A 9,916-nucleotide genomic window follows, 5' to 3' on the forward strand; every position below is an offset into this window, starting at 1 on the left:
CAGTGAACGGAGAGGGGCAGGGGTATTGCGGGGTCTGGGGCGCCCGGGGACCCGGGGTCCTGGCCGGAGGTGCCAAAAGGTATGCAGTAATGTGCGGCCGGGGATAGAAAACTTACCTTGCGCGCTGGGCTACCACCCGCATCCCACAAGTCTGGCGTTAATTAGCCTCCAAAGTGCCAATCGTTACATTAACTCCGAATCTGGTATGGATCCTAAACCTTTTTTTTCCTCCAAGTTATCATTATTGGTTAGTTGGTTTCCTTCCTTTGAGGTCGAGAGTTTAAAGAAGTCCATTGAAGTTCCCCATTTTGCAGTGTGGTCAAGTATTTCTTAAACTGATACTAGGCTAGCCTAACTTACCAGGTTAATTTAAGTGAATTTCCATTTTTAAAACACGGTCAGTTAAATTATAATAAACAGGCTTTTGCATTGATAATGCAGCTCTGGTCGCAAGAGTTCTCGTTTTCTCACAGTTATAAACTACAAAACACTCAGGTTTACTACTTAAAAAAATAAAAATAAAAGCTAATACATTGAGCTTCCTCAGACATTCACATCCAGTGGGAAAGTTTTCATCAGAGCCTTTGCTGAAAACAAGTTCTGACATCAAATTGTCTTGTCATGGAATTTTCGTGGAGATCTGAGCTACAGAAATGCACATTGCACCCCAAAGTCAGAAAACCTGATTTTTGGTAAAGCTGTAGACCCGCATTGTCCTAATGTTTAAGGTAAGATCATATTAACCCGGCCTCATTTTTTTGCAGATGACCCAGAAATGAAAACACTACTCCAGGTAGAAGGGTCCCTAAGATAGTCACTATTCCTAATGGCCAAGCAGTGCTATGCTGTTAGTTCTCATCTGTCCTGCCCAGGACCAGGATTTCACTGCACTTCCCTTGAGAGACGCGTTTCCTGGATCATTTCCGTTTATGAAATAAAAGATTCTCGTAAACACACACACACACACACACACACATTGCATTTTAAAAGTCAGGTTTATAAAGCCTCCTAACAAAATGAAGTTAAAAGATTGTAAATCACTAGAATGAGCTGAGTTAACATTCTACCTTATAAATCACCAAAAACATTTTTCAAAACGACTGATTTTGACCTCAGAGAAACTAAGCAATACTTATTGTTTATTTCTAGTTAGTGGACAGAAGTATGTTGGAAAAACAAGATTAATACCTAGGTTACTTTCTCGATAAAGGAAGGATTAGTACTTTCCTCTCATTTTTCTTATAGAGACTACTAAAAGTGTGTATATTGGGGAGTGGAGAATTTCCAGGGTTAGTTCTCAGAGAGATCCTTGTCAACTACAATTAGCCAGTTGTAGATTTTCAGAAAATATAAAGTCAGAGTCACTTAAAGAACCATGTCTTGGCACTGCTGTCAGTAATGTAGCCATGACTGGCACAGTTCCCTCCTCCATTTGCAAGGAGAATGTGGCAGTGGGGAAGCAAAGCCCACGGCCTGGGCAGCTGACGCAGCCAGAGACCACACTCGGGGCCAGGAAACCTTGCACGGGAAATATGCATGGGACACAGGACCCTCATCAAGGGTCTTTGCTTCTGCTTTCCAGAGGATCTGGGCTATGAGGACAGAAACGGTTCTTTCAGGAAGTAGGTCTAGGCACAATTTCACGTGGCATGAGGAAATCCAGTTGGACTCCTTGGGTACTGTTTTTTTTTGGTTGTTTAAAGATTTTATTTATTTGAGAATGAGAGAGTGTGCACACACGAGGGGGTAAGGCAGAGGGAGAGGGAGAAGCAGACTCCCCACTGAGCAGGGAGCCCGATGTGGGGCTCCATCCCAGGACCTTGAGATCATGACCAGAGCCGAATGAAGGCAGACGCTTGCTTAACTGAGTGAGCCGCCCAGGCGCCTGGTCCTGCTTTATAAGGGACAAGGTGTTTTATGCTGCAGCTGCAGAAAGCCTTTCATGATGTGGACGTACCCCAGAGGCCATCTGATAGCACATTTCTACTGATGGTGTTTGATCTGAATCATTCCTATTCACAGAAACGGAGTTCGTGGTTACCACGGTGGAGTAATTAGGTCCGTCTCGATAACGACTTTTGCATCGTTATTTGAAATGCTTATACTTATGTCTATTTGTAGCACTTACCTGCTTCTTTTTTCTTACTGGTTCACAATCAGAAGGCACAACTTTGAAGACAGGGATCCCAGTCCCCTGCTATCCTCAGCTTCAATGGAAGAACTGAAGCAAAGGAATATCTTCAGCAATTCTGCCCAAATATTCAAGCTACACACTACCGAGAGCTGTTGGATACGTATTCAAGCCAACTCTGTACAACCTTCAAATAAATCTATGTCAATTACATTCTGTCTAAAAACAGAATCACATATACTTGTCATTCATGTAGGAGTGTGTTCTGAATAAACTAATTCAACAGACTACTGTGCTCCAAAGAGGTTTTAGGTTGTATAATCAATGAGGATGCTCTTGCTTCAAATAAAGTGAAGAAACTTAAAATAATCATGCAAATTTTGCTTTGCATATTTAAATGTATGCAAATTTAAAATGATTAAAATACTAGCGTCCATCTCAAATATTTTATATCTTCACCCTCAAACGTGTTTTACGCAGATCTGATTACTCCCATACCATAGGAAACAAAGATTACCGTGATCTCAAAGTGAGTCTTTGAAGACAGGCCCTGGGAAGGCAGACAGACAAGTGTTTCTTCAGAGCCCAGACTTAGGGTCCTGGACAAGGGGCGCCTAGGGGGCTCAGACACTTGATTTCAGCTCAGGTCACGGTCTCTCTATCCCCATAATGTTGCATTTCCCCCTCCCGGAGCCCAACAGCTGCCATTCAACTTCCGGTCTCTAGTCCTCCAGCGGCCCCAGGGACCTCCCATCCATCCGTGGATGTCCTTTCGTGACTGGTTTATCCCAGTTGGCACGGTGTCCTCGGGTTTCATCCATGGGGTAGCAGATGTCAGAATTTGCTTCTTTTAAAGACTGAACAATATTCCCTTGGATGCACGTGGCCCATTTCACTTAGCCACTCATCTAGCCATAGACACGTGGCCGCTTCCATCTCTTGCTGCTGTGAACACAGGGGCAGAATTCTAGCTGCTTCCAGTTCTCCGGGGTATACATCCAGAAGAGGAATTGCTGGATCATATGGTCATTTTACGCTACATTGTTTTAGGAACCGCCATACACGGTAGCTGCACCCATTTTTTTAAAAAAGATTTTATTTATTTATTTGACAGAGAGAATGAGCACAAGCAGGGGAGTGTCAGGCGGAGGGACAGGGAGAAGCAGGCTCCCTGCAGAGCAGAGAGCCCCACGTGGGGCCCGATCCCAGGACCCTGAGATCACGACCTGAGCCAAAGGCAGATGCCCAACCAACTAAGCCACCCAGGCGCCCCATGCACCCATTTTTATATTCCCACCAACAGTGCACTAAGGTTCCAAGGTCTCCACAGCTGCACCAACGCGTGCTTTTTTCTGGTTTTTGCTTTTTTTTTTTTTTTTTTGGTACCCATCCTAATGGGAGAAAGCTGGTCCTACCAATGTTCTAATAAAATAAATATTTCTGATTTAAAAATACTTGTATTATATCATACATGCTTAGTCAATCCCAAGGGCACCCTGCAAACTCTGACTTAGGATGTGCACATTAGATTAAGCACTATTGCTGGAACCCACTCAACGGTATTCGTGCCATATGCTTTTTTTTTTTTTTTAGCACAACACTAGATGGCTTCCAGTGCAGCGCAGTTCAAAATCTTGCTAACTTCCTGAGGTCAAGGCTTAGTGTGAGAAAAATGCTGGCAAGCCTGTGAAAAACTCTTCCAATTTCCTAAGGCAAATATGATTTGAGAAAAGCTGAAATATGAAATATTAACAAAGGTAAATTAGTATAGAAGCACACTATTGGCTCAACTCACTTCATCTCAGTTAAGTCAGGCAGGGTGGAGGAGAGAGAGCCTCATGGGACTGTCCTTTAGGAAAAAAACAAAAGAACATTTCTCCGAGGGGAGCTGTGTTAGCACATGCTGGTTAACCCTTCGGGTTTCCAAGGAGGAGAGAAACGTGTCAAACCCTGTGGACCCAGTTTTGCAAAGCAAGTGTTTTGGACGCATAAGCATACAGAGTTCAATGTTAATCTTCCTCTGAAATATACACCAGCTCAGGGTGGTGGGGGGGCGCTGGGTGGCTCAGCCGGTTTAACGTCTGCCATCGGCTCAGCTCATGATCTCGGGGTCCTGGGATGGAGCCCCGCGTTGGACTCTGTGCTCAGCTGGGAGTCAGCTTGGGATTCTCTCCCTCTACTCCCTTCCCTTGTGCGTGCACTCTCTCTGTCTCTCTAAAATGAATGAATGAATAAATAATAAATGAATAAATAAATAAATAAATAAATAAAAATCTTTAGATATACGCAGGGAAATGGTAGCCAAGAGAGAGGATGGCTCTCTCTCAATTCCAAGAGTCCACGCCAAAAACAGCTGGAGGAATTCTGTCAGCGGGCTTCAGAGTCAGGGTAACATGCGTTGGGGCCCCCGCCTCTCCGCCAACACCGGGAACCATAGGCAAGGTACTTAGGCTTCATTTTCAGACTGTTTCCTTATCCATAAAATAAGAAAAATAATAGCCATTATTCCCCGGGCTGTTGCAAGGTTTAAATTTAAAAAGTAGTAATCACGAAATACTTCTGATTCCGTGATTTATTAATTTTATTCATTCAGCAAAAATGGATTGAACTCTTATGATGAAAGAAATTTGAAAACAAATTTTAAAAAATTTTTACAACAAATTCTAGGAATGCCTGGGATTTTTTATGTTTATCAAAATATGGTACAAATTAGTGGGGGGAGGATGAAATGTCCTGCTTTTAGGGGATTCTTTCAGTAAAGTTTTCCAACAAGGCCCCACATGCTGTCGGACAGTCAGACTGCCTGGAAAAGCAAGTGGAACCAGCATGCTGTTGTTGAGAGCACAGCACACCCACCCCCAGGCCGGGGACCCGTGGTTCCTTTGCCATCCCTCAAAGAGTTTAGAGTAACTAAAGCGGAAAAAATGTCTCTCCCAGTGTTTGGAAGTAACTCACAATCCAAAAGTATTCCCCCTAAAAGTACTCATAGTGCTTGGTCATTTGACAGTCGCAGAGTGATGCCAAAATGCCAGGGACCAGTTGGCAGAAAGTCCTACGATGGCTTGAGCATGCTCTTTGCCCTCCTCCCCCNCCCCCCCCCCCCCCCCGCCCCGCCGACACACACACACACACCCCGAGGCCTCTGTCACAACCTCAGCCTTTAAATACATTTTGCAAAAAGGGATGCAACTCACAGCAGGGCCTTTGAGACTTCCCCCACAGGTCTGTCCCTGAGGATGGACCTGAAGCTAGGGAAAGAAGACGCTGGCCTCAGGTAGAGAGGGAGGGACGTGGGGCACGGGGAGGGCGCAGGACATGGCACTTGTGGGCTTCGAGGCAGGACTCAGGGCTCCTGAAGCTCACATCCATGCCCGCACTGGAATGAACTTGCTTTGTCTGGCTGTAGGCTCCGGAAGGTTTCATGATGAGTTTCGCCTTCCGTCGGTGAGATCTGAGGCGTTTTTAAATGTTTATCACTCCCAATGCCCTTGTGCCAAATGTTAGAAATTCTGAATACACTTTGTTAATATTTAATGACATCCCGGAGCTCCTCTCCGGGCTCAGCTGCTGCTGGTGGGGGCAGGGGGTAGTTCTGTTCGTATTTCTTTCAAGGAGGGAGCGGTTTTGGGGCTCCTGGGTGGCTCAGTCAGTTAAGTGTCTGCCTTGGGCTCAGGTCATGATCCCAGAGTCCTGGGATCAAGTCCCGCATCCACTCTGAGTCTAAGCCCAGCTCCCTGCTCAGCAGGGAGACTGCTTCTCCCTCTCCCTCTGCTGCTCCCCCTGCTCATGCTCTCTCTCTCTCTCTCTCAAATAAATAAATAAAATCTTTTTTAAAAAAGGAGAGAGTGGTTTTAATCGGCAAGCAAGGATGGTGGAGCAGGGATGCCTCACGAGCTCACCGTGGATGGACACACAGGCAGGCTCACACGTGCAGATAGAAGTCCGCGTGTCTGTACCGCCCGGCTCAGGAGCCCTTCCAGAAATTTCTGGCATCAAGCCCACGAAACCGAAAGCAAAGGGGCTGGGAACTCTTCCTCTGTTTGTCAGGCACCTGAAGGAGCTCAGAGAGAATAAAACAACATCTGACCTCTTTGTTTTCTGTTTCAAGTTTTTAAACAGGAAGAACAGGAACAGGAAGAAAGAACAGGAGGAAAAATAGCTCCATTTGCAGGAGAGTCGCCCAGCAGGGTCTGGGCACCTCCTTTACTCCAAGGCTCCCTGGAGGAGGGGGTGGGCCCCCAGCAGGATGCTCTTGGGAGCCCCTCAGAGCCCTGGGAGGCCGTCTGGGTGCACCAGGTCCCACGGGGCCACCAGAAGGGCCCGTCTTGGCCAACAGGCCTCCCATGTCATTGTTTTAGTGGCCTTTGTGTCCCCGGCACGGTATAGGCCCACAAAGATCTGTTGGGTGGATAAGAAACAAACATAGGCAGGGACAAAAAAGGCTAAAAACGAGTCAGAAGAGGAGAGGAGGAAATGGAGGCAAATGGGCCACCCTGGGAGGCTGGGCCTTGCTTCAAGGACACGGACATCCTGGCTCAGACAGGGACTGGACCATGAGCATCCGCCCAAGTCGCTGCCCAGCAGTGCAGCTCCCATGGCCTCACCTGGGGAGGGGTGCGGGAGAGCTGGCCGAGTGCAGGGCAGCCCTGAGACGCGTTCAGGGTGGAGGCAGGATTGCACATTCACAGAGATACACTAGAGGGGAGACAGAGCAGGGACCATGGGAGCTGACACCGCCTGCACCTGCCGGCTGCCCACGTGCAGGAGGGATGTGGGGCCTCGGAGAGGTGCCAGGGACTGGGAGGCCAGCCAGGCACAACTCAAGCCCCACCTGGGTCCCAAAGAACTGGGATAGGATTCAGAGACGCTTCTGTGGATCCCTGAGATCCACAGCTCTGTGCCTGCGGTCAGCAGGACTGGCTACAGGAGGAGGCCCACTGGTGCAGCCAGTGGGCAGGCGAGCTGGGGCCGGGCTGCAGAGCTGGCCTCAGGGGTGGGGAGGCCTCACTCTGACTTCATTTCCTGGGGTGCAAGGTCGTTGCAGGCCCTGCACGTGAGCAGGAAGTGGGCAGGGCCCCTGTTCTGCCTGGTGGGTCATGAAAGAAGAAACAGACAAGTCATAACCTCTGTGGTCTGGTTTATGTTGCAACACGGAGACCAGGAAGCTTATCTTGGGGGAGGCCGAGGTGCCAACATTGGGAGGCCGGGCCTCGGCTGCTGGAGGCCGAGGGGGTGGCCAGCCTTTGTCCTGCATGGGAAACGCCAGGTCCTGGCACGGAAACGTGCCCCCAAATGTAATCATGTCATCAGAATGGGCCCGTCAGAACACAGTTTACAAGAACGGTATTTTTTTAAACACAGAAGGAGTTTGAGTCTCTCTGAAAACCAACAGCCCCTTCCCTGAGCTTGACGTGAGTGAGAAGCAGCTCGAGTCAGTGGGTGACAGGAGGTGGGGACACGTTAACGCCCTTGGGTGGGGTCACAGGGCACCCCAGCAGGTAGAGCCAACCTGTCCTTTTAAGTCTGTGAATCTGGTGGGTCTTGAAACCGTGTCGGGCTTCAGACAGATGGTCAGGAATGGCCACCTGGATCACCAAGAGCCCACTTACTGCCAGAAAGTACGACCTGCAGGCTGGCCTGGGGAGCCGCCTGGGAAGGGACCAGGGTTTCAGTGGGGATGCTGGTTAAGGACAGAAGTACGGACGCTGAGTGACAGGGAGACATCCTGGTGGAGCCTCAAGAGGACATATCCTCTGACAGCCACACTGAAGTCCCCCTGAGCTGCAGGCTGAGCGAAGCTCCCCGGCTCCCAGGGCTTCGGGAACCATCCACGGCTGGCGAGGAAACCAGCATCCCCGCAGCTCTCTGCCACCTGCCACCTGGTGGGCCGGTAGCGAAGACTGGCCGAGCAGGACTGGGCGTGGCCCTGCCGCGCAGATGGAGGGAGTGTTTGCTCCTCATCTGCGCACACAGCCCCTCCAGAGTGTCTCGTCGTTCCGAAAGATGAAACACCATCAACCAGATTTCCAAGTGCACCCCAACGTGGCCACTGTTGCTGCTGCCGCCCCAGGAGCGCTACATTGCACCTTGAGGGGCGCCCCAGGGTGACCCTCAGAAGCACTTTGATCTTCATTAGCATTTGGGATTTAAAATAAATACCCAGTCCCTGGGGCAGGGAGGCAACCTGGGGAAGTCCCAAGAGGTGGGGCTCTCAGGGTCTGGGGCCTCCAGAGGCCACATGGGGAGCTTAGCCGGGTGTGTCCCGGAAGCCGGTCCCCGGTTTGGCAGGACTGGCTCTGTTTGGCTTCTGAGAGCAAGGACACCCGTGCGCGGGGCTCTGGGGCTGCTACGTGTGAACACACACGGCCTTAAAGCTGCAGGAGGATGATGCCATTTTGCGCAGGGTGAAAGGGGATGTCTTCACACAGGGGAGGGGAGTACGTCTGCAGAGACCCCCCAGTCCCCAGCCTTTGGGTCGAGGCTGAGGGGACCTCCTGGGGGAGCAGGGGAATGAGTCCCAAGTCCGGCCCAGAGAGGAGCAGGTGCTTCTGCCTCTGGATCCTTGCTGTCCCCAGGGGCCCGTGCCCGGGCTGTGCTTGCCTTGAAAGGGCACCCTGCCAAGCAGCTCCCGCAGCATTTGGGAAAAGTCCCCTTTCCGGGACAGCACTCATCCTGCAAATTAAAGGGTTCATGTCAGAGACACTTTAAATCATGCAAAATGTTGTCACCAGCTAGACAATATGATACAGTCGGCACCCTTGAAGGGACGGCACGGCGAGCCCTCGGCCCAGTCCTGGTGCCGCGAGCCTGTGGTGAGCCTACAGCCCTCGGGACACCAGGGAAGGGGATCGCGGGGTCTTGTGGATCGATGGTGGACAAAGGTCCACTCATTCAGGCATCTATTGAGCACCTGTGGTGTGTGGCCGCTGGGTGACGGCCTGGGCACAGCCGAGCGGGAGAGACCGACAGGGCAACAGGCCACAGCGTGGGGACATTCCAACAGGACCCAGCAGGTTGGGGAGATACCAGTCCCTGCGAGTAGCCCCTCCTTGGAGATTTCCCCAAAGAAGCTTTGCACGGGGCCGGCGGTAGGATCCCTCCCTTTCTGATTTCTTTCCTTTTCTGGCAGTCGAAAAGTTCTGTCCCACGCACGTCAATCCAGGCTAAACAGATTTCTCCTGTAAGGCTGTGGCCCAGGAAAATCCTTCCCCAAGAGGGAAGAGGAGCTCGCTACTCCCTCTTCCTACCTACACCTCCCTCCTGGCCTGAGTTGCTGAATTAGGGGCAGCTGGGGCTGCCTGGGCCTCATCTTGTGCAAAATAGAGAGAAAACAAAGCAGAACAAAACGCCCCCTGGGGGCAGGAGGCCTGGCGCACGGCTGGATCTCAGTGCGCATCCCTCTCCTGGAGCCCTGGCCTGGTTGTCGGTGGTGCCTCGGGCAGGATTCGGGGCATCAGAGTGGACTTCTAGCACAGCGGCTCCCAGAAGGGAGGCCCTGAGACTGCGCTGACCCTTCTGGAGGCCCTCCGCAAGGAAGAGACCCCACTGAGGGTGTCCTCGCCACTGGAAATATGATTACCATTGAACCAAACCCTTGGGCTGCTTCGTCTGCTAGAAACTGGGCAGGGGATGAATAAAAATAAATTTTCATGGCACTCTGTAGCCTTCAGGGAGCATTCATGGGCGGTTTCTCCTCTGATCCTCACAAAATCCGATGGGGTAAAGGGGCAGACCCTTCTCAGCCACTTTGTACAAAGGGAAATGGATGGCGCAGACCAGCTCCCA

General features: G+C 50.6%; 1 protein-coding gene across 1 annotated transcript in view; it reads right to left on the reverse strand.

Moving 5' to 3' along the window:
• LBR (lamin B receptor) overlaps window positions 1-255 on the reverse strand; it is a 22,692-nt gene extending 22,437 nt beyond the window's left edge. Inside the window, exon 1 of the mRNA XM_011235842.3 lies at window positions 117-255. The gene's annotated coding sequence lies outside the window, so the exon portion shown is untranslated. The remainder of the gene's footprint in view (window positions 1-116) is intronic.
• Between the last annotated feature and the right edge of the window lie 9,661 nt (window positions 256-9,916).

The sequence above is a fragment of the Ailuropoda melanoleuca genome, chromosome 8 (genome assembly GCF_002007445.2).
Source record: "Ailuropoda melanoleuca isolate Jingjing chromosome 8, ASM200744v2, whole genome shotgun sequence".
In the NCBI taxonomy this organism is placed as follows: domain Eukaryota; kingdom Metazoa; phylum Chordata; class Mammalia; order Carnivora; family Ursidae; genus Ailuropoda; species Ailuropoda melanoleuca.